We start from the raw sequence: 25,036 nt of genomic DNA on the forward strand, positions 1-25,036 counted from the left end.
CAACATGGCTTCCTCTTCAGCACTCTGCATTCCCTCTGCTTTCACTCTGCAAACATTGCTTCTTTCTCTTCTTCTCCTCTCTCTCCTTCTCTCACTCTGCAAACATTAGCAAAAACAATGGCCCTTCCCAAGCAGGAAGGTAGTTTGCAATTTCACAGACCACACATACCTGGCACTGCCCAGCCCCCAATGCAAACTATAAGAGAGCAAACATAAAAATCATATAAAAATCATATTTTACAAACTTATTTGACCAACCAGGGGTTACACGAAAGGTAGAAGGCAGGAGAAAGCAAAGCAGGGACATCTCTGGAATTGGATAAAAAGTAAAACATATAGACAGTTCACAGTTAAATTAACATGATAATAAAAATTGACCTTTGTTAGGGGAAAAAACCACCCTAGGACATGACTACCTACCAGTGAACTGCTTTTAGTTAGAAAGTTTTAATTTCACACCATCCTTTGTGGTTACTTTAGGTCTCTGAGTTTGTAAGACCACCGTGCAGGCCTTTCCTGTGTTTGTCAGGTGTAGTAAGTGGCCCCTTTTTTGTCCACAGAGAAAAGCATTACTGTAGCAGGAAACAACGTTATTTAGACCAGGATGAGCTAGATTGGCTGTGTCGACAGCAAGGCAGGAAAGGAACAGGACAATGATCTGATGAATTGCTGCAGAAAAGAAACTCATGATTCTTTACTCCATCACCAAACAACAGCTAGCATGACAGATGAAGAAGGATGTACCCGATTTAAAGCATGGCAAAAAGTGCCAGGTAATACTCAGGAAATTCAGCCACAGAGGAAAATATAAAGGTCTATTTTAATCAGCTCTGTCACAGGGTCCAGCTCAGTGCCTGGTGCAGAGTAGGCTCTTCATAAATGCTGACATGAAGTTAATTGATGTTTTTAAAAAGGTTGCTGTGCCTACAGTGTGTCCCCCCCCCCCTCCCCCCAGCAGGAGTCACATTGGTGTGGACTCAATTCAGTCTGCCCTTCGAATGAAAGCTTAAAATAAGCAATCAAACCTAAACACCTCAGACACCATAGCACCCTCTTATATTCCTCTCATGTTATTAGCTGAGTAAGGTGAGGTGTTTGGCTGAAACAGTCTTATTCTGACATATTACACCTGCCAAATGGTCTAGTTTAATCATACGGAGGTCCAAAGTATGTGTGAAAGTGAAGGGATGCCGAAGTCCCTTAGATGAGGCCTCTGAAATGATCTACCTACGTATCTCTTCTGGAATTTGAGGAAACTGAATTAGAGTAAAAAGGGCTGATGAGGCCCTGGTCAGTTGGCTCAGTAATAGAGTGTTAGCCCGGCATGTGGATGTCTCAAGTTCAATTCCCAGCCAGGGCACACAGGAAAAGTGCCCATCTGCTTCTCCACCCTTCTCTCTCTCCTTTCTCTCTATCTCTCTCTTCTCCTCCCTCAGCCAAGGCTCCATTGGAGCAAAGTTGGCCCAGGTGCTGAGGATGCTCCATGGCCTCTGCCTCAGGCACTAGAATGACTCCAGTTACAATGGAGCAATGCCCCAAATGGGTAGAGCATCGCCCCCTAGTGGGCATGCAGGGTGAATCCCAGTTGAGCACATGGGGGAGTCTTATCTTCTCTGCCTCCTTGCTTTTCATTTTTAAGAAAAGGGGGGAGGCTGAAATATAAACTCTGTAATTTTAAATCACGTGTACATAATTGAAAGTTTAACCATGGTCATCTTAGGAAAAAATGGTAATGATGAAATTTACTTGTGCTTATGTTATTACCATTGCCCCACCAAAAGATCTTCACAATTCTCACTGGTGCCTTATACAATAGATGAGCTAGTGGGGCTCTCAAAAAAAACTTAATGCCTCTTCTGCAAGGGAAAATAAAACATGGAAAGGAAAAAAGATCTGAAAAGGAAAATTCAAAGGCAGGATCTTAATTTCTTAATTTCATCTGTGCTCATGGATGATAGCAAGATAATGGTAAGATGCTTTGAAATTCAGAATCATGAAAACAACTGTCAATCTTTCTTCTTCACTTTTTAATTTGTAAAAGGGGAATAATAATTTAAACCTTTATCATTTATTAGGTGCTTACAATGTGCCAGACACTGACTTGACCTAAATTCTAAAATAACAATTTCTCTTAATGTCTAGAAATTAAATGTTCTTATCTTCATGTATGTAGAACAGAGTTAGAGAAGTTAAATACCTTTGTGAGCCTTTCTATAACTAATGAGTTTTGATGGTTTCTTGGGTGTTGGGAAGATTTACAAACACAGGTGGCCCCATTGTGCTCTTTCATTGGGATATGTGGTTATGTACTAAACAGTAGTGACTTTAGCCTAGTGTTGACAAAAGTAGTAGCTATCATTATTGAAAATTTACTGTAAACCAGTTTCTTCACACATCATCTTTTAATTTTCACTAAAATATTTACAAGAAAGACTTTACCCTTTCCTTTTTTTTTTTTTTTCAGAGACAGAGAGAGAGTCAGAGAGGGACAGACAGACAGGAACAGAGAGATGAGAAGCATCAATCATCAGTTTTTTGTTGCGCATTATGACACCCCAGTTGTTCATTGATTGCCCTCTCATATGTGCCTTGACCATGGGCCTTCAGCAGACCGAGTACCCCTTGCTTGAGCCAGCGACCCTGGGTCCAAGCTGGTGAGCCTTGCTCAAACCAGATGAGTCTGCACTCAAGCTGGCGACCCCGGGGTCTCAAACCTGGGTCCTCTGCATCCCAGTCTGACGCTCTATCCACTGCTCCACCACCTGGCCAGGCACCCTTTCCTTTATACAGAGGAGGAAACTGAGGTTTATATTGCTAGGAAGTATATAGAGTCAAATGTAGCTTTGTCTGGCCCTAAAGTCTAGTTCTTTCCCCCTTCCAGGCCCAGGTTTCTTGTGAGGATCACCCCAAAGGCTTGACCTGCTGGCACAGAACACACTCCCCCTAGTGGAAGTGAGGACAGTGCACAATCAATGTCCTTGTATGAGTCAATCCTTTCCCGTTCCAAGACAGCCCTCCCCCTGCTCCTTACTTTCTTTGTCATCTCTTTATTCTTAGCCAGAGACCCTAAATATGCACCTTCTATTTGTGACTCACTGTTTTTGTTTTGTTCATTATTAATAAAAATAGCTGACAAAACAAACAGCAAGATAACCCACAAAATATGAATGAACAACACATAGCCATAGTCTCTCCTTTTTTTTCTTTTCCCCTTTTCTTTTTGTTTTGTTTTCTTTCCTGTTTCAGACTCTCTGGGTGGTTAGCAAAATCTACCAGAATATATCTTATTTGTTTTTAGGATCTGTCAGAAAATTGTTATGTCGTCTTGGATCTTGAGTCTGCTTTTTAGCCCACACCCTTGTTTGGCCATGAGGTGAGCTTAGTTTGAAGAGAGTAAACAGTTGCTTGTATAATGTTTCCATAGAAAGGAAGTTATTATATGACACTCAAGTGGAGAAACTTTGGTTCTTAATCCAGGATGACTGAGGATACCAAACTCTCCTCTCGTCTCTGGAGCCATGAGACCACCGTCTTAGCACCCTGGTTTTGCTTTAACATCATGAGTTTATTTGTTTAGTGTTTTTCTCTCTTATTATATGGCAAGCTCTATAATAGTGGGGACCAAGTTTCCTAACTGTTTAATCCTATTTTTATCTTAATTGGTTTTTCAGTCAAGTGTAGTGAGGAAAATATTAAGAAGAAAAATAGATTGGGTATTTGATCAACACCTGACAATGACTTTGGACTTTACCTTATAATAAGTCCAGTGGTTTTTAACTTTCCCCCCCTGCACCAACACATAAAGGATGTGATGCACTCCTACCAGTATCTCTTCTTGAGTGCATGTGGGGTGAAGGAAGATGCAATTGCTTAGAAAGGGGGCAGGCAGAGAACAGCCAATGCACTTAGAATCTCAGAAGAGAGGCATCTTTTTGAAAGAAATACTAGTTGATTATGAAAACCATCCTCCCAGCCCCCACAGGGGCAGTGAAGGCAGTGAAGAATTATGAAATTTCTGAGTGTCAGCATGGAAAGATAAAGAAGCATTTGGAATGACTGGGTTGGGGGTGGGCATAACATCAAAGACAGGAGGAAATTATAATCAATTTGTTTTAATGCTACAAAAATCTGGGCTAAATTGTGGATACAGAGGGCTGAAAAGGAAGTTGTATATAAATACTTTGAAAGAAGAACTGATAGGAGGAAGAAAGGAAGAGTTACCACTATATTCAGAGAGCTGGAAAGAGAGTCTACTAACAGACATAGGGTAGTAAAATAAAGAAGCTCTTTTAGGGCAGGAGAATGATGAATTTTTACTATTTTTACTTACTTTCCTAACTAAATTGGCATAATAGTTAGAATAAACTATTGTTTAATTTTCAGTTTTGCAAATAGTTCTGGAGTCATTTCTCCTTACAAATATTTAGTTTTGGGGGGGGGGGTTAGTTTGCTAGGTACAAACAATTTGACGCTTACCAAAACTTGTCTTTACACATCTTCTTCTCTGAACTAAGACCTTTTATTTTCTATGTAATCCTTTTTTGTTGGTGCTAACATGTGAGAGCTTATACCTTACAGAAATACATGGGAGTGACAGCAGCCTGAAAAGATGGAATTATTCAAATTCTCGTATGATCTCTCTCCAATGATCTCTTCCGTAGAGATCATTTCCCTTAACCCAGGTCATAGTCCTTTCTTTAATGGGAAAAAATATTCCACGTCTTCACACGGTTGATACTCTTCAAAGAAGTTGCCAACAAACCCTCCCTTTTATTTATGCACAAGTCACCTTTTCCACAAGAAGTGGATTTCTATTTCCCTTTCCCTGAACCTCAGTTAGCTTTGTGACAGGCTTCAATCAACAGGATGCCACGAAGCGACACTCCAGCAATCCTGGGCCCAGCCCTTAACAGCTAGGGAGCCTGTGCCTCGGCTGTCTTGGCACCCAGCTGCCATGTTGTAGGAAACTCTAGGCAAGCCTGCTGACAAGGAAGTTCATGAGAAAAGGCCAGTGATGATCAGAAATCATGCAGAAAGAAAAAGAAAATGTGAAGGAGAACCAAAATGCCCCATTCGAGAGTCAGCACAACAACCAGTGGTGAGATTCTACCAGTTTGCACCAGTTCAATAGAACTGATACCTTATTTTTTGTTGAGTTCGGTGAACCAGTTGTTAAAATGGCACTTTTAATCAGGGTTCTCTTTAAGGTGGGCACCTGGGCAGCCGCCCAGTGTGGAAATCACAAATTTACATTGCTTACTCTTTTTTAACATTCATCTGCACAACACTGTATTCTAAGTGCCCATAGTAATGTTCATTCCATCCATAGGTAAAAAAACAAAAAAACTTTGATGGAACTATGCTTGTAATATTTATTTACTCATTTCATAAAACTCATTAGACCCTTGATGAAACACTACATTTTAATTCCCTCGTGTTTGTTATTCAGTAAATAAAAATATAATGTAAAGAGAAAAAGTGCCAAACAACCAGGGGGTGACAAGCTGTCATTGGAAATACCTTAAACAACAGTTTTATTGTTTTTTGTCAGGTATTATTTAATATTTTTTTATTAATAGTTTAAAACTTTTTTATAACAATCTAGTTTTATGCACCTCTTTTACTGTTCTTATATAAATATTAAATGCATGAAACAATAAACTACCTTTTGGTATATGTTTGTTTATACTTAAAATGGTCATTAGGGCAGAGAACTGGTTGTTAAATTATTTGAATCCACCACTGCCTACAACCCTTGGATGCAAGACTTTTGTGGGCCTCCCAGTCCAGGCCCTCCACCTGCTCAGTGCAGCTTCATGAGTGATTCCAGCCAGTGCCGCACGGAGCAGAGGAACTGACTTGTGAAATAACAAAACTGGGGGCAAGAATATATAACTATTGAAGCCACTAAGGGGCAGATTGGTTTGTTACATTGGCGTTGTAAACTTACACATTTATATACTTAAAAGTCCTTATTAATAGATCACAATAAATAAAGGCTACAATGTGTAGGGAAAGTAAAATTTACCCTCTACACTCATAGGGTTTCTGGCTAAGATGAATGTAAAACAGATTAACAGAAGAAAAGCATACACATTGTATTTAATAAAATTTACACATACTTGGGAAGCCCCACATGACAATAAAAACCCAAAGAAGTGGCTCAGCTTATGTCCTTCTATACTAGGTTAAACAAAGTGGCAATTGTGGAAATGTCTCCCCATTAAAATGTATGAAGAGAATGAAGGAACATAAGAGTTATTTTAACAAGGTCTGTTTGTACTGACTTCTTTTGGCTTTCACTCCTTGTCTCAGGTGAGAACGTTTTTTTCCTCCTGGTATAGAGAGGGTATCTTTGACATGGGAGTTTCATCTCCCACTTTCAGAAAGTAAAAGGAAGGTTAGCATGCCCTTCTCACATTTGCTATTTTTCAAGTTCCTTTCACTCAAAATAACCAATATGTGAAGCAGCATATTTTGAGTTGTGTGTTCTGAACCACTTCAAATGCATGATAATAGAACAAGTACTGATAGGGATCCCACTCATAGAAGTAGAACATTTTCCAAGCTATTGAAGCTAACGCTGTGGCCCAGGTGACATAATCACTGTCTTCAATTCTGTCTTGTTTATTCCCCTTGCTTTAAAAAAAAATAGCATCATTGACCCCAGCTGGGTGGCTCAGTAGATAGAGTATCATCCAGGCACACTGAGGTCGCAGGTTTAAGGTCGCGGGTTTGACCCTGGGTCAGGGCACATGCAACAAGCAACCAATCAATGCACAAAGTGGAACAATGAATTTTATGCCTTTTCTCTTTCCTTCCTCCATCTCCCTTTCTCTTTCTCTCTCTCATATAAATGGAAAAAAAATATCTTTAATAGCATTATTATTTATTTTTTACCAAATAACAAAACAATTTAGTAAGACAGGAATCGTTAGAGAAAGCTGTGTTTTGATCCCTATTTTTTTTGAAAACCAGTATCCTAAAGGGAGGGCTGTGTGCTGATTGTAAATCTTTAACTTTCAGACCAGAGAGGGAGACTTTAAGTCAGAGACTCAGCAAGCTGAGTGGGCCCTGCAGCTGGGGGTTAGTGCACAGAAGTCTGTCTCTCAGCAGGGAAGTCGAGAGAGTGAGATGACCTAACAAACTGCTTTAAGCTGATTGGTTTCAATTCCAGGTTGAGGCTCTGAATGAATTTTGTTATAAAAACTAATTGAGTGTTCTTACTTAAACTTTACCTTAAGTCTGGGGACTGGTCTGAGAAAAAGAACAGCATTGATAGTGGTTTTTAGTGGAAAATCTACTTGAGTTTGACTTACTGATTTGGAGTACAATTCATTTGTAAGCTGGTGACTGCATATGGACTGTTATGTTGAAGCTTGCAGATAATAAAGTGAACTCCTTCACTCACAGGCTACTTGGGATGTAATAACTGTCCTTCTGAACAAAAGAAGTTTACAGACATCTCAGTAACACCTACAGATGCCTTAGTCACTGGCCTATGGCCGCCCAAATATTAAATAACATTGGTTCACCAGAAAGACCCGCTTGTCATAATAAGTACAAATTAGGTTTCAAGGGCAAATCCTTAAAAAACAAAGATTTTATATATTGATTTTAGAGAAAGAAGAAGGGATAGAGAGAGAGGGAGAGAGATCATAGTTGTTTCACTTTAGTTCATTCATTGCTTCTGGTATGTGCCTTAACTGGACCAGGGTTTCAAACTGGTGGTATCAGCATTCCAGGTCAATGCTCTATCTCAGGGGTCCCCAAACTTTTTACACAGGGGGCAAGTTCACTGTCCTTCAGACCGTTGGAGGGCCAGACTATAAAAAAACTATGAACAAATCTCTATGCACACTGCACATATCTTATTTTAAAGTGAAAACAAACAAACAAACAAAATGGGAACAAATACAATATTTAAAATAAAGAACAAGTAAATTTAAATCAACAAACTGACCAGTATTTCAATGGGATCTATGGGCCTGCTTTTGGCTAATGAGATGGTCAATGTGCTCCTCTCACTGACCACCAATGAAAGAGGTGCCCCTTCCGGAAGTACAGTGGTGGCCGGATAAATGGCCTCAGGGGGCTGCATGTGGCCGGCCCGTGGGCCGTAGTTTGGGGACCTCTGCTCTATCTACTGCGCCACTCAGGTCAGGCTTCAAGGGCAATTCTAATTTTTAAATAGGATTCCAAAATCAAATGTCTTTTTAATAATCTTTTTTTGTTTAAGATGGGTGCTCTGGTATTTTCCGTGCTTGGAGGAACTGAAGATGGAATGCGGGAGGAAGGTATGTGCATTTGGAGAGCCCAGTGGGGTGGTGCCTGACCTCCTCCTGGAAACAGTTTCAGTGGAGAATAAACCTCCATGGCTGCATGTTGCTGAGGGATTACTGCAAACCTGGTGGCTGGCAGGAACAAAGCAAAAGGCAGCGCAAATGTCAAAACCCTGTTGCCCAGATTGTCTAGCTGCAGGCATGAAATAGAAATTACAAAGGAGGAAAATATCATTTTCACAGACATACAACAGGTCTTAAGAAGGCTCAGTGTATTTTTCTTTTAAATCTTTTCTACAAGCGGCTCACAACACACATGTACAGGGAGAGAAGTCTATATTCTCTAATTATATTAGAGAAGTAATTGTTCACCCATGAAAGATTATCCACATATTCTACATACAAACTTATGTGGAATTTAGGAAAAAACAACTTTGAAATCTTGGTTTTGGAAACAATGATAGTTCTCACATATAATAGAATCATGGATAATGAATCTTTATCAAACAGTATATTATGTAGGTAACTGTAATATAATGTGTTGTTGAATATTTATGAAATATTTTTTTCACTAAAGCAATGTGGTCTAGTGGAAGAAATATGCATTTTAGAATCAGACAGAGATAGGTATATATTCTGATCTGCCCACCTGTTAAGTGTCCTTTGGCATATCATTGGCAGCTTATCAAGTTTTTTCTTCTAAAAAATGGAAATAGGCCTGACCAGTAGTGGTGCAAAGAATAAAATGTTGACCTGGAAGGCTGCTGAGGTCGCCAGTTTGAAACCCTGAGGTTGCTGGCTCTGAGAGTGGGGTCGCTGGCTTGACTAGGGGGTCATCCATTGTCCATACAATCCTAAAGCTCACCAGCATGAACCCAAAGGTCACTGGCATTAAAAGCCCAAGGTCGCTGGTTAGACCAAAGGAATACTGGCTTGGCCCGGTCAGGGCACGTATGAGAAGCAATCAATGTAGGACTACTAAAGTGAGAGCAGCTGCAAGTTGATGTTTCTCACTTGACTCTCTCGGAAGCAATCGTGCACAACTAAAGTGAAAACAACTACAAGTTGATGCTTCTCACTCTTTTGCTCTCCATTCCTGCTTCTCTCTCACTCTCTCAAAATAAACAATAGAAATAAATAAAAGTTGGAAGCAGAAGTAGCCAACTCATACAGCTATTGTGAGGATGAAATGATGTGACAATATTTCACACAAGCTTGCACACAGTGGAGGCTCAGTGTTTGTTTATTATAACATATGCAATACTTAGCTTTCTAGTCTGATACCATTTTCAGATATATAGTAAGTTTAAAGAATATTATCTTTTTAATCAAAATTAATTAATTTTGTAAAAATATGTTAAATGTTTAGATTAAGTACAGAATTTTATATATAATAGTGATCTACTTTGATGTGTTAAGGCAGGGGTAGTCAACCTTTTTATACCTACCGCCCACTTTTGTATCTCTGTTAGTAGTAAAATTTTCTAACCACCCACTTGTTCCACAGTAATGGTGATTTATAAAGTAGGGAAGTAGCCTTACTGGGCAGTGGCGCAGTGGATAGAGCGTCGGACTGGGATGTGGAAGACCCAGGTTCGAGACCCTGAGGTCGCCAGCTTGAGCACGGGCTCATCTGGTTTGAGCAAAAAGCTCACCAGCTTGAGCCCAAGGTCGCTGGCTCCAGGAAAGGGTTACTCAGTCTGCTGAAGGCCCACGGTCAAGGCACATATGAGAAAGCAATCAATGAATAATTAAGGTGTTGTAATGCGCAATGAAAAACTAATAATTAATGCTTCTCATCTCTCCGTTCCTATCTGTCTGTTCCTGTCTATTCCTCTCTCTGACTCTCTCTCTGTCTCTGTAAAAAAAATTAAAAAAAAAATACAGTAGGGAAGTAACTTTACTTTATCAAATTTATAAAGCAGAGTTACAGCAAATTAAAGCATATAATATTAATTACTTACCAAGTACTTTATGTCGGATTTTCGCTAGTTTGGCAGAACAAATCTTTATAAAACAACTTACTATAGTTAAATTTATCTTTTTATTTATACTTTTGTTGCTCCACTACCGCCCACCAGGAAAGCTGGAACGCCCACTAGTGGGCGGTAGGGACCAGGTTGACTACCACTGGGCTAAGGTAATATGTTTATTTTGTGTTTCCTTCTAACTGCATTTCTTGGTTGACTGCCCTTCATGGAGTGAAAGTCACTGTAAGGTCAATAGCCATGGCCACCATCATAGCCGCCTGGCTTTTGCAGGTTCGCATTTAATTTGAGCAGATGGTAATGAAACTGCAGAGCCAAGAACTGGTGGGCCATTACCTTTATTATTCCTAGCTCACACTTGGCAAGCGAGTAAACACAAACACACTGGGCTCCAGAACCCACTCATTCAGCACTCACAAAACTACTGACACATTCGAGTTTTCCAAGAATCAAATGTCCCCACCAGTCTTATCCCCTCTGGTTCCCCATCTCTCTGCACAAACTGGCTTCTCCTTCACCATCCCACCATCTTGGCTGCCTCCCTTTTCTGCCACCATGTGGTCTTCTCTCCCCTGGAACAACGTAGTCTCTCTCCCAAAAAATGGCCTCCTAGCCTTTAAAACTTTCAGTGCGAAAGTTCTCCCCCAGCACACGTTAGCATAACCAAGCCCCTTCCCAAGCATGGAAGCTATCAGCTATATCACTGAGAGCATCATCACGTGAGCAGTGGCCATTTTTAACAATAAGAGTGAGCAAAACCAGAAAATACAGATTTTACAATTCATTTGCCCAGCAGTCACGCTAAGACATAAAGGAATAAGGACATTTCCACAAACTATGTAAATCTAAAAATAAAAATGTAATGGCAAGTAATAATAAAAAAGTACAAGATTGAAGAAAAAATTGATTAACTGGTTGATTAATTGATGGCTCTCAACCCTGTCTCCCTTTTGCACCACGAATAAAGCCAATTCTATTGCTAATTACCCCAGAATAATAGGAAGAAACAAAACACAACATGAAGGAAGTTATGAGCCTTGGGACATAAGTTCATATATCAGGGTCTTTACACCCAAGTTTCTACACCCTGACCGCAGCTGAAATGGTATGTGGAAACCACATTGGTTCTTTGCCTTCTACTTCTATCATTGAGGGTATTTTGAAACTTGTCAAATCTTCCAATATCTCTGTTATCTGACCACCTATCCCAAAGGCTGTACAGACTAATTCCTTCTTGATGGCTTTTTGCTTCAGTTCAGAAGTTAAGAGGAGACAAGCTCTGGTCTCGGTGGGGAATCTCCAGTCTATAGGTTAAAAACTGCCCCATTGTGTTAAGTTTCTGCCCCAAATAACCATGTGAATATTATACATATTTGTTTTTACTTGAAAGTATTTATGTTGGCATGTTGAAATGTATTCATTTATTTAAGAAGAATTTACTGAGTCCTATGTGGTAGTTTTGTGCTATGTCAGCTTCACTAAACTAGAATTATATTTTCCCAAACTCACTCGCATGGATGTTTCAGCATTAGGGTTGTCCACAGGAGAAAGCTGCATAAGGTTTAGAAGACAAAATGAAGCACAGCTATTTATTTTATGCTCTGAAATTTGGTGCAGGATGCCAGTCACTTTGGTAGCTCATGACTGTTGTCACCGATCTGCTGGCTTACCTTGGTGGCCAGGTGGGCAGCACCTGGGCCTGCTGATTCTCTAGCTATTGCTAGATTGTCTGCTTCAGCTTCTCTGTTCCCCAGGCAAGCACATGTGCTGCCTATGTTGATGGCATTAGCTTCTCCTGCAGGTCACTTGTGTCACTGAGGCTGGAAGTGATGAGAGACAGAGGCGGGTTCCAGCTTAACCTTGCTTTGCTCTATTTTACATCCAGCTATCCTTCTCCACTACTGTTCCTGCATTCCTATCCCCACATTAGATGCACACAATGAGCTCCTGTATTCTATATCACTCATTGTCATTCTGCTTCTCTGGCTGACCTTTGACTCACACAGCCTGTGTGTGTCAAACATTGCTGGGCTGTGGGGATAACAATGGTGTGAGCCACGAAAGTATTGACCATCTTCTTTACAGAGCTTAGAATCCAGTTTAGGATATTATTAAAATACAAAAGAAGTCAGTTGGCTCAGCAGTAGAGCGTTGACCCAGCGTGTGGAAGTCCCGGGTTTGATTCCTGGCCAGTACAAACAGGAGAAGCACCCATCTGCTTCTCCCTTCTCCACCCTTCCTTCTCTCCTTTCTCTCTGTCTCTCTCTTCCCCTCCTGCAGCCAAGTCTCCATGGGAGCAAAGTTGGCTGGGGAGCTGAGGATGGCACCATGGCCTCTGCCTCAGGCGCTAGAATGGCTCCAGTTGCAGTGGAGCAACATTCCAGATGGGCAGAGCATCGCCCCCTGGTGGGCATGCCGGGTGGATCCCAGTTGGGCGCATGTGGGAGTCTGTCTGCTGCCCCCTGCTTCTCACTTCAGGAAAAAAAATACAAAATAAGTAACACATGGTGTTTTAGTTTTCAGTCAAACTGAGGGTTTTTTGTTTGTTTGTTTGTTTGTTTGTATTTAGGTGAGAGGTGGAGAGATTGTGAGGCCGACTCCTTCATTGGCCAGACCAGGGTACACCCAGCAACCCCCTTCTACCCAAGCCTGAGTACCTGAGCACCTGAGGCTGTCACGCCCCCCAACCAAGCTATCCTCAGTTTCCAGGGCCATGCTTGAACTAATTGAGCCACTGGCTGTGGGAAGGTAGGAGAAAAAGAAAGAGGAGACTGTAGGGGAGAGAAATAGATGGTTGCCTCTTCTACATACCCTGACCAAGAACAGAAACCAGGATGTCCATACGCTGAGCCACTGGCGAAAGCCTGAGTGTTCTTATTATATTTTTATAGCATTTATTTAATTTTCAAATATTTTTTTATTACTTAATCACTATCACACATCTTTGCAGTTGCAAAGAAGACTAAGGGGAACTTTAAGACTTCCCTTAAGGTAAAGCAGGGATTAAGGAATCTCCTATCTAAAGGTCATACAGTTTGTAAATGGCAGAAAATTTATCTTCTGGTTTATATTCCAGCACTTGTTTAAATGCAAAAGTTATGAGAAGAAATCAAATTTCTTAGCTTTCATGGAGCAAATATTACTGTCAGTTGTGTCTACACATTACCAAAATAATCTATCAATTCAGAAAAATACATAAATCGAATAAGATATTTGATACCGTGCAGAAAACTACCTTGGAGTTTTCAAATAGTCATCTTGATGTCAAGGAGCTGTGATCATAAAAAACATGAACAAATAAAATGTCAGCTGTCTTGGCAACCTCTGCTTTGATGCCAAGCTTCACATAATAGGCGCATACAGGTTTAATTTAAATCATATCTTCCCATGGAGTTGCAACAGAGCTGCTGAGATTTGTGCTGAAACTTTCATTGGGAGGTGATGACTCCAATGTATCTACCCAGGCCCATAGTTATAGTGACAGACACTTCTGCCAATTAAGCCACTTAAATGGAATTTGACCAAATGTGATTCTCATGTAGTGTTCCCTTGAGAGCCTAGGAAATGCTGAGTCGCTTGACCAGCAATCCAGCCAGCAGTGTACTGTGTCTCTGTCTTTGCCACCGGAGCAGAGCTACTGCCCTCTATGGTGTCATTCCTTAAGAGTTGGGGGATATGCCTATCATCCTTAATCAGTTCTTTAAAAATTTTTATAATAAAATAGATATGTGCTGATCTGTAAAAATTAAACTTCATTGAAATATGTGAAGAAAATGTAGCAGTTTCTTGTTGTATCCTGTCCCCCATCTTCCTGGTCAGAGGTAGCCATTCTCATTCATATATATATATATATATATATATATATATATATATACACACACACACACACACACACACACACACACACACACACACACACTAGAAAGCCCGGAGGTCATATGAAATGACTGCTGTTCTAGATATTATAAATTGTAATTAAAATGATTTGTGCAAAGATGTCTGCTAATTCAAACTGAATTACCCAGGGCAGGCGGCGAGGATGCCCCTTTGCTTACTGCCCCACGGGGTTTCCCCCTTCTACTTGCTTAATTGCTTAAAGTAGAGTGCAATGAAGGAAACCACTGGCAGTACATTTCTTAAGAGCCACCGCTGGCTCAATAAATAAAGGTGATTTAAATAATAAAATGTTAATTCACATGTCAAAGATCTCTTTGTACACAACATTTTTTGTGAAGATCTTTCCATCATTTTTAAGCTCGCCTTGCAGAGGACCATCAATTATTTTTAATTTTACGTCCGTTCTTTCACGAACTCTTGAACAGGCAACATAAAATTGACTGTGTCCAAATGCAGGCTCAGGTAAAAAAATGCCAACATGCTTAAGCGTTTGGCCCTGAGACTTATTGATGGTCATAGCACAGGCAAGTTTTACAGGAAATTGTCTATGTCTCAACTGAAACGGCAACCCTGTTTGAGATGGAGCCAAATCAATTATTGGAATGACATGTATTTCACCTTTAGAGGAGCCAGTCAAAGACTTAGCTATTATGACATTATTTTTCAATTGGAGAACCTCTAGTCTTGTACCATTGCAAAGACCCCTTCTGGTGTTAAGATTTCTTAACAGCATAATAATTGTTCCAATCTTTAACCTCAATTTGTGAGGTGGCATGCCAGAAGGTGGGACTATTTGAATGCCGTGGCAACTTTACCCCATTGGCTAGTACAGTTACGCAAGCAACCAATAAGCTATCGGCGACAAACAGACACTTAAGCCACATATAATAAAGATATATATATACACACACACACATATATATATATATGTATCTACTCCTGGAGCTGCCGTGTTACTTAAATGATGTATGCAAATAAAACCTTTTGAACAGCTTCTGCCACAAAATGGAAGCTTAATGACATATATATATATATATTGTCATGACAATATATATATATAATGACATATATATATTGAATATATATATATATTCTCAACAAGAATTTATTAAGTCCTACTAATTATTTGGCACTATTCTTGGTATTGGAATTATGGCAATAAACAAAATAGACAAAAAAAATCACTTAGTTTTTGTCTTAGTCTGTTCAGGCTGCTGTAACAAATTGCCATGGCCTGAGTAGCTTCAACAACAAACATTTATTTCTCACTGTTCTCGAGGCTGGGAAGTTCAAGATCAAGTCTCAAGCAGAATCAGCATCTGGTGAGAGCCACTTCCTGGTCTGTAGATGGTCATCTTTTCACTGTGTCCTCACATGGCAGAGAGTAGGGATGGAGCAAACTCTATGTCTCTTCTTATAAAGACACTAATGCCATTCACAAGGACTTCACCCTCATGACCTAACCATACTTCAAAGCCCCACCTTTTGATAACATCACACTGAGGGTTAGGATTTCAACATATGAATTTGGGGGAGGGAGAACATAAGTATTCAGTCTACAACAGTTACCATTTAGCCCATGGCGATATATATGCATGTATTAGTTATGGTAGGTTGACATGATAACATAGACCCTCAAATATTTAATAGCTCCAAATTATAAAAATTTATTTCTGGCATCATTTTTCTGTCAACAGTCACTTAAGGATTCAGAAAAACAGAGGTTCTACTCCTTCCAAGAGATATGTTACAAATTTGTGGGAGAGTGGTCTTTGCTCTGGTCAGCTGGAAGCAGGGGATAGCAGGGGAAAGGTTTCCATGGGCTAGGCTTAGGGCTAGAGCACCACTGCCAGTCACATTTCATTAGCTAGAATTCTGAGACCTCACCATACCATTTACTACCTGTGTGACCTTGGGCAAATCACTTAACATCTCTGTGCCTCAGATTCCTCATCTGTAGCACAGATAATAAGAGTACCTACTCCTAGGGCTGCTGTGTTAACTAAATGATATATGCAAATAAAACCTTTAGAACAGCTCCTGCCACTGAGTAGGAGCTTAATGACAGTGGCTGAGGAACAATGAGACCTAAGTGCCAGGAAGAAGAGGGGAATGTTCATCTTAGTGTTCAGCTATTTCTGCTGAAAGGGTCCAAAGTTTTTCTTTTACACAAACAGGACTGAATTTTAGTTATTCTTGTGAAACATTTTTCTAACTTAATATGCCCCAAATATTTTCCCATGTCAGAACTATAAATCTACCTGCCATTTTAAGAGGTATTTGTATTTGCAGCATACAGCTTGGATATGCACAATACTCTGTAAACAAGAATATTCATCAAAGCCTTTTTTTGTAAACTAAAAATTAAAAACCACCTAAATGTCAATCAATAGCATTAAATATGATATGGTACATCCATATGGAATAGAGGTGTTTTTCATAGCTGAATTACAAATCTGGGTCTCACCATTATTATATAGTCTATTATAAACCAAAACAGGAGGAAATTTTAAAACTTTAAAAAAATATTAAGGAAAAATACTCAATTTACAAGGAAATAATAATAGCTAGTATTTGCTGTGTCTGTTTTATTTCTAATTCTTACTCAAACACCTATTACTATGTCCATGTAAGAGATGAAGAAACTAAGTATTGGAGAATTTCAATAAATTCTCTCAATTCACATAGGAAGATAGGGTAGGGCTGCTACTTGGACTTACTTGGGCCTAATTCCAAAGTCTCTTTTCTATGTAAGTCAGTCTCCTGAAGAAGAAAGCCATTGATCCTTAGGACTCATTCTGCCATTAAATGGATTAGAGCTTTAATCAACAGGCTGGTTTTAGCTGCAGTGTCATTGCACCCTTACCCTTGACATGGGTAACTCCTACTTGTCCCTTCGTCCTCAACTGACCTTACCTTCTCCAAAGCTGGGCTGGGAGCTCTGCTCTGTGCCGGGTCAGCACCCAGCACTCTGGTCCCATCTCGCATGGCAGCATCTCCCCCTTGCCCCGTACTGCCTCTTCCTTGGGCTTACCAGCCGGAACTGGGCTTCTCTGGGTGTGGTCTGCAGAAAACCTGTATAGAAATTACCCAGGATACTAGTTTAAAATATGCTTTCTTAGCTTTGGGAGTTAGACCTAGTAATCTGCATTTTAAACAAGCTTCTTTAAAAAAATTTAATAGAAAAATAAACAAGCTCCCTAGGTATTTTTAGCACAGTAAAATTTAGAAAATACTTTACTTAGTGTCTTGAGGGGAAGAACTGGCTTATTTATTGCTGTTTCTAGGGGCCCAGTGGTCAGTAACTACTTATTAAGTATTTCTTAAGAAAACAAATGAACCATGTGGTATTTCCTAAACAAAACCAGGCCCACAGTGTTCACCTCTGTCTCCGTGGCACCTACCATGTGTTTGGAACATTGCAGGAGATCACTAGGCATTTGATAAATGAAGCTTTAAATGACTAAATAAATGACAAAGAGTTAAAAGAGATAGGTTCTAGTTATAATTTGTTATGTAGTGATTTTGTGACTTTGGGGAATTAAAAAAACAAACCTCAGAACCTGAATTTGTACATTAAATAGATGATATGATAATATTCATCCACATAGCTCAGCGCTCACTGTGGATACCTAACCACTTAACATGATGTATGGGATAGAGAAATTGGGGGATAAAAGAGTGATAAAAGAGTGTCCTTTGTGACGATAATAGTACGTGTAAACAGACTCTGTGAAGCACTATGCAGATATTAAGCATGATGATTATTCTCATTATTTAATCAAGCAGGTTGCATAGACAATGAACTCTGAACTTTGCTTTGCCCATTAGATGGGTGGTTTCCACCACTAGCATCAGGAGGTGTTTGATGTGCAATGGAGTCCAGCGAAAGACAAGAGGTGAATCACAGCCTCCAGCGACGTGCTTCCTGTGTGGTCCAGCGGAGAAGGCTCCGCATCAGGAAGCTCTGAACTGACTGCCAGACTCACAGAGGCGCTGGCACCCTTCCTTCAGAGCGCAGCTGCTTTCCCAGGTGCTGCTGCTCAGGTGCGGAAGGGGCGGAGCTGATGAGAGAGAGCACGCAGGACCTGACAAGTCATCTCCATCAGCTTCTCGCCCGAAAGTGAAAATAAAGCAGAAATTTTACATGTGAGGAAGTCAATTTCAGGCCTCGGTTTTTCATATTTCTCCAGTTTAGGTGTTTTATCATCCTTCCGCTGACAAATCACATTTGATTTACTTCAAAGGGTTTTTCCATTAAAGTAACCAGGGCTTAAGGGAGCCCCCGCATCTGCGCACACACTTGCAAAGCGGCCCTCTGGAGCTCCATGGAAAATCTCCTGTCTCATGGCTTTCATCTCTTTAGGTAAGCTACATGTTTTGAGGCGAGTATTTAGAGGTTTGGGAAGATGACAAAATTATCCTAGGGAAGGAAATGGCAGTGGACATATTTCAACTATAAGTGAAATCCAACAGTTTGAGCAGATATGTCTGAATCAAAATCAGTTTGGAAAAAAAATGATCATCTAAAGAAAAAAAAATCTGTTTAAAAATTTAAGCCACTTCCTATAATCAAGCAACAGAACTATCAAAGAAGTAAATAATAATTAGTTGAAATACAATATGTATTGTAGGGCACCTGCTCACCCACAGAATCTTCTGGATAAATTTACCCTGTATGAAATTTGTGATTTGTGGTCATTTCTATGGCATATGACCCTGTCCCAAAGGTCAAGTTTAATTGGAGGAGGAATGGGCACATTGTTCCAGAAAGGTCTTTGTATAGGCTGGCCAGTGAAGTACTACAGGTGTGGAGGTGAGCTAGCCAATCAAAATCTGTGAATAAAAGGAGATTGGTGTTCAGCATATCAGGCAAATATGAGTATGGCATGACCCTCCTGGCTTGGCTGCTAGAAGAACTTGAAGCAGTTGTACAGGGAAGTCATAATGGTGCCTAAAAGTTAGAACTGAGTAGCCTTTGTTCCTTATGATTTACCCACTCCAGGTCCCAGGGAGCTTGACTGTCTGTTCTTTGCTCTTTTTCTTAGTTTACTCTGAGATTCTACTCTGTATAAAATCTCTCTCCCTGAACTGGAGCTATCCTGGATAGATTGTCTTCTCTTCCAGCCAGCAGAAGTCTAACTAAAGCAGTCAACACGATGAGTCTCAGTGGCATCGCAGTGGTGCTGGTGCTAGATCACCTCGGCCCATGATCCCAGCACTGGCACACGTTGGTTGAGTGAACTTGGGTCGCTACTTAAAATTTCTAAGCCTGATTTTCTCATCAGTAAAACAAAGGTACCTCATGGATTTATCCTGAAGGTAGAGTGAATTTATACATAGGAACACTTGGAATAATGCCCAGAGCACATAGTAAGCACAATTTAAGCATTGGTAAGAATTGAGCAGACACACAAAGCAAAACTCAGAACTAACAGACTCTGGAAATGGAGGGAGAGAGAAAAAAAAACAAATGCTGTGTTAAGGTTGCAATGACAGTATTAAGCTAAATCCCAAGTGACATCTCTATCTTCAGCTCCCTCCACCTATCATAGCTGTCCTTGTTACTGCTCCTTCCAGACTTTCCTCCTACTTTGCTGGACACTCCTCTCCCTGACTGATGTTGGATTTCCTCAAGGCTCAGTTCTGGGTCCTCTTTTCTTTGCAAACTGTTTCTCTGGGTGATTTTGCATGTTTCTTTAAATGCCATCTAATATATTCTAACGGTCCCCCATACTTGTTTTCCAGACCAGCCCTCTCCCATCATTTAGACTTCTTATCTGGTATGTTCTCCTGGGTGTCATTGCCCAGATCAGGGCTCTTAGTCCTTCTTCTCCTAACTGTTCCTCCCCCACGCCATCTCTCCCCTTTCAGAAAATGGCACCACTACTCACTCAGTTGCTGTGTCAGCCCCGCACCTGAGAGTTACCCTCAAATCTCTTTTTCCTAACCACTCCTATTCAATCCACTGTAAGTCTTGCTGGTTATTCTTCCAGTACATAACAAAAATCTGCTCCCTTCTTCCAATCCCCACTAAGATACTACCATCATCTTTTACCTAGACTACTGCTAAGGCTCCCTCTTTGGTCTCCTTACCTCATCTCTTGTCCTGCTAAAATACAGTCTGCACTGCCGCAAACATTATCTCCATTTGTGTAAAAGCCTTGCCACTTTCTTACTGAAAACATCTCAGGGCTTCCAACTACACCTGGATTAAAACCCAAACTTCTCACTTTGCTTCATCAGTCCCTGCATGGTCTGGGTCTCGCCCACCTCCCTCACCTCATCTCATACTTTCTCCTCTTTCTTTGTTGCCTCTCTGTGCTTGGAACAAGCCAAGCTCTTACCTTGGTCCAGTTATTGGCACCTTGATTCCCTCTACAGACTCTTTCTTTTCCCAAGCTCTTGCACGTGTGACTCACCCTCTTCTCATTCTCCTGGTGTGAGTGCTGTCTCCATTTCAGAGATGCCTTCTCTGATTATTCAATCTACAAGATCATTCCCCAGGTATTTTAGACCTTATCATTTTTTATTGCACATGTGACTCATCCTCTTCTCCTTCTCCCGGTGTGAGAGCTGTCTCCAATTCAGAGATGCCTTCTCTGATTATTTAATCTGCAAGATCATTCCCCAGGTATTTTAGACCTTATCATTTTTTATTTCTTTTGTAGCCTGAATTACAATGGCTCAAATTTTGTTTTTTCACATCATCTTTCTCATAAGAATGTAAGCTTAATGAGGACAGAGACCTTGTCTGTCTTGTTCATTGAAATTTCTCAATGCCTGTCACAGTGTTCAGTAAATATTTGTTGAATGAACAGGATCCTGATAAGTTTCTGATTTCAGTCCCTGGTGAGGCCAGAACTAACACCCTACTTTTGGTTGCTGCTGGATACATGTGCCCTTCTATTGAATCTCTCCATTTTGCCTAAGCAAGACCGAATGGGATTTTATAAAACGAACAAACAATGAAACAAGAAACATGTTTTGACAAATATTTTTTTAGTGATTTATAGATAATTCTTTATTTTCATTATATGATAGTTATTTATCAGTGAAACACATGATAAATCTAGAAATATTTGCCTGAATAAACATTGTTGTACATACAAAGATATGGCACTACAGAATAAAACCAGTGGAGGCAGGCAGTGTTCCCAGTGAAAACTCACAAGTGCTCATCAGCAGATGCAGAAAAGTCTGAATTTGGCTTTTGAAAGGTGACGTGGGTCTCGTTCCAAAGTTCAGTTTGTTTGAAAAGTTGATGTACTGAGTCATGCATTCCTAAGTCTCCATATATCAAGTTAACCTGACACAGAACTGTTCCATTTGTGCCAACTTTACCCTTATTTTCTTCTAAACAGCAATAATTTGTCTAGCAAACATCTCATATTCATACATGAGCAGAATAGCTGCACTCACCGAGATGCCTAGATTTATTGTTGATGCATTTTTTCTTTTGATTATGAATTTACTTTTCCCTATATATCTTTATTATATGCGGCTTAAGTGTCTGTCGCCGATAGCTTATTGGTTGCTTGCGTAACTGTACTAGCCAATGGGGTGAAGTTGCCATGGCTGAACGCAAATTGAGCAGGTCAGGGGGAAGGTGAACATTTGTTTGCACTGGCAATCATCTGTTTTTGAAACAATTTAAGGCTGAACGCAAATTGAGCATGTCAGGGGGAAGGTGAACATTTGTTTGCATTGGCAATCATCTGTTTTACATAAAAACTACATCTTAACGTAATTTCTTTTAAGAATGCCTCCTAGAAAATACAGCACTGAAGAGGAGAGAAAAGGAGCTAAAGCTGCACAAAAACGGCTTTCTCGACAAAAAGAAACCACTGAGCAGAGAAAGACAAGGCTTGCTTCTGTCGCAGAGCAAATGCGTCTTTCTTGGCAAAATGAGACTGATGAGCATAGAGAAACAAGGCTTGCCTCAGATGCAAGACAAAAAAGCCTGTCTCGACAAAATGAGTCCCTTGAACAAAGGCAAGAGAGAAATGCAAAAAAAACGACAGTTATGCTGACCGAAATGCAAAAAGGATTAAAACAGTTTCAAACGGAGAAACTTTAATTTTTGAGCATTCCTCTGGTGACATGAATATTAAATGTGAACACTGTCAGCCCTTAAACTTCAAGTTAGAAACTAATTGATTTGACCATGGCAAGAAAGGATTTTCTTAATGTTGCAAGTATGGAAACATTGTAGTTCCACTAATTGAGAATTATCCATGTAGACAATTTCCTGTAAAACTTGCCTTTGCTATGACCATCAATAAGTCTCAGGGCCAAACGCTTAAGCGTGTTGGCATTTTTTTACCTGAGCCTGCATTTGGACACAGTCAACTTTATGTTGCCTGTTCAAGAGTTCGTGAAAGAACGGACGTAAAATTAAAAATAATTGATGGTCCTCTGCAAGGCGAGCTTAAAAATGATGGAAAGATCTACACAAGAAATGTTGTGTACAAAGAGATCTTTGACATGTGAATTAACATTTTATTATTTAAATCACCTTTATTTATTGAGCTAGCGGTGGCTCTTAAGAAATGTACCGCCACTGGTTTCCTTCATTGCACTCTACTTTAAGCAATTAAGCAAGTAGAAGGGGGAAACCCCGTGGGGCAGTAAGCAAAGGGACGTCCTCGCCACCTGCCCTGGGTAATTCAGTTTGAATTAGCAGACACCTTTGCACAAATCATTTTAATTACAATTTATAATATCTAGAACAGCGGTCATTTTGTATGACCGCCGGGCTTTCTAGTATTTATATAAAAGGCATGTATAGTAACTTTGCACTTCATTTTTTTTAAGCACTCTCTTCTTGTTTATTTACTATCTTAATGTCGAATTGGATAGATGTTATTTCCCCCATTTTACAAATAGGCTCAAGAAGTTAAATACTATTCCAGAATTTATCATGAATGAGTGGCAGACACTGGTCTAAATGACTCCAATCATATATATAAAACACAATGTTATCCATGTAGAATTAAAATAAATGAATAAATAAATAAATAAATAAATAAATAAACAATCTGGGTTCCATATCCTTAACCCAACACCTTTCTAAAAGATTTAGAAGAGTTTCAGTTGTAGAAAGGAAGTGAGAAAGTATCTTTATGGAAAGTTGTTAAAGGCCTGTGCCATTTGCTGCCCCCTTGTCTGCAGGGGTTTTGGGGGTAGTGCTTCCTTATATTCTCAAGGCTGGTGAGAAGAATTTTGATGGAGCTGAATCCAGGCTGCTTATGTGCCTCCTGGAGTTTGAGAGTACACAAGAGACTGGTGGGTGACATATATTGGTGAAGGACAAAGGCAAAAGCCTATGACAGGAACTGCTTGTAATAGTAGTGATGGGGCGGTGGGTCAGCAGTGAAGCACTACTGTTGGGCAAAAGCATGAGCTTCTGTGGGCCAGGTGAATGTCACAGAAGGCAGCTAGGTGGAAGCTATATGAAGGACGCCACCCAAGAGGAGGTCAAAGCAGTCAGAAGCTGTGGGTGCACCTCTATGGGCAGGAGGTAAAAGGCGGAGGATAGAGAAGAGGTTTGCTGGAGGGTATATCACTCATAATGAAATTGTGCAGTGTAGAGTTCAGCTCTGATTATCTACTGTAACCAGAAAACACCAGCATTAGATCATAATAAGATGACTGAAGCAAGACCTTTGTTTCTGTTTTTCTGCACTTTCTTGCCACCCTGCTTTGATAAGGTGGGGTTAAATGGGGTAAAGGCTGCACAGGGGTGAAGGAGTTTCCAAATTGTGCCAGGGTGCTGGGAGAAGAGCTAATATCAAGGAAATGGAGAAGGTTGACCAGTTTTCCATTCCGTTTCCTGTTGCAAGCTTTTGCTTGAAGTAGGCCTGAGCTAAAGAGGAGAAGTTAGTATATTAGATTAAACTGGACTGCTATTATGCCTAGAAGTAACTAAAAAAACTATATGATTTGTCCGTGTTTTATCTGGGGACAAAGAGAAAAGCAAGGTTTGTAGAAGGTATTTTTGGTAAAGAATAGATTTATTGAAGTTTTCACCCTTTTGAGTTTTACTTGTTCAGCACACTAGTTATCATATATATGCAATTTTATATAGCATCATAGTTACATATATAATACAAGCAATTATACATAGAGAGAGTTTTATAATATATATTTTTAGCATACATATTATTCTCCTTTTGGAGTTTAAAAGGCTCAAATATTTGGTTGATGAATAGCATGAAGTTGGTTGGCAATGGGGCAACGTCACGTGAGGAACCAGGCCCGGGAACTTTGGCTGAAACTGCCCACACCCATGCCCACCAAAAAAAATACTCCCCAGGAGTCCTTTGAAAAGAAATGACTGTCTGTCAGCCAATGAAATTTCACCACATCATATCAACTCGCCTTCACTCTACTGACGCTATATATAATATTACCCCTAAACAGGAGAATCTGTGTGACTTCTCTGGCCCATTTTGCGAACCAGAGAATCTCATTCGGGATGTGCTCTACTAAATAAAGTTATTGCTAATCCACAGTTGGTGAATATGCCATTCTTTCTTCCTCAGTGGGGAAAATACCTTACATTTGGTGCCAAAATCCAGGAGGAGTTTGAAGCCCACTGGGGCCACTCCTCTCCCCTTCCCTCTGAGGAAGAACCAGGATCTCCGACTTTCCACCCACTTCAGCACGTGGTGCGATAAGTCTTCTGCCTCCAGCCTCCCTCGGTTCTTTCCGCCGAGACTCCTTGTTCATAATCTCAGCTGCATCAGGGACCTCTTATCTGTTCCAAGTATGTGTGTGCCCATGGAGAAGTCCTAGACATACCTACTCTACCTAACCATCTGGTGGCCAGAGCTTGAGTTGCAGGACATCAATTCTCTTCTCTGA

Source organism: Saccopteryx leptura, chromosome 5 (assembly GCF_036850995.1).
Source record: "Saccopteryx leptura isolate mSacLep1 chromosome 5, mSacLep1_pri_phased_curated, whole genome shotgun sequence".
NCBI classification, from domain to species: domain Eukaryota; kingdom Metazoa; phylum Chordata; class Mammalia; order Chiroptera; family Emballonuridae; genus Saccopteryx; species Saccopteryx leptura.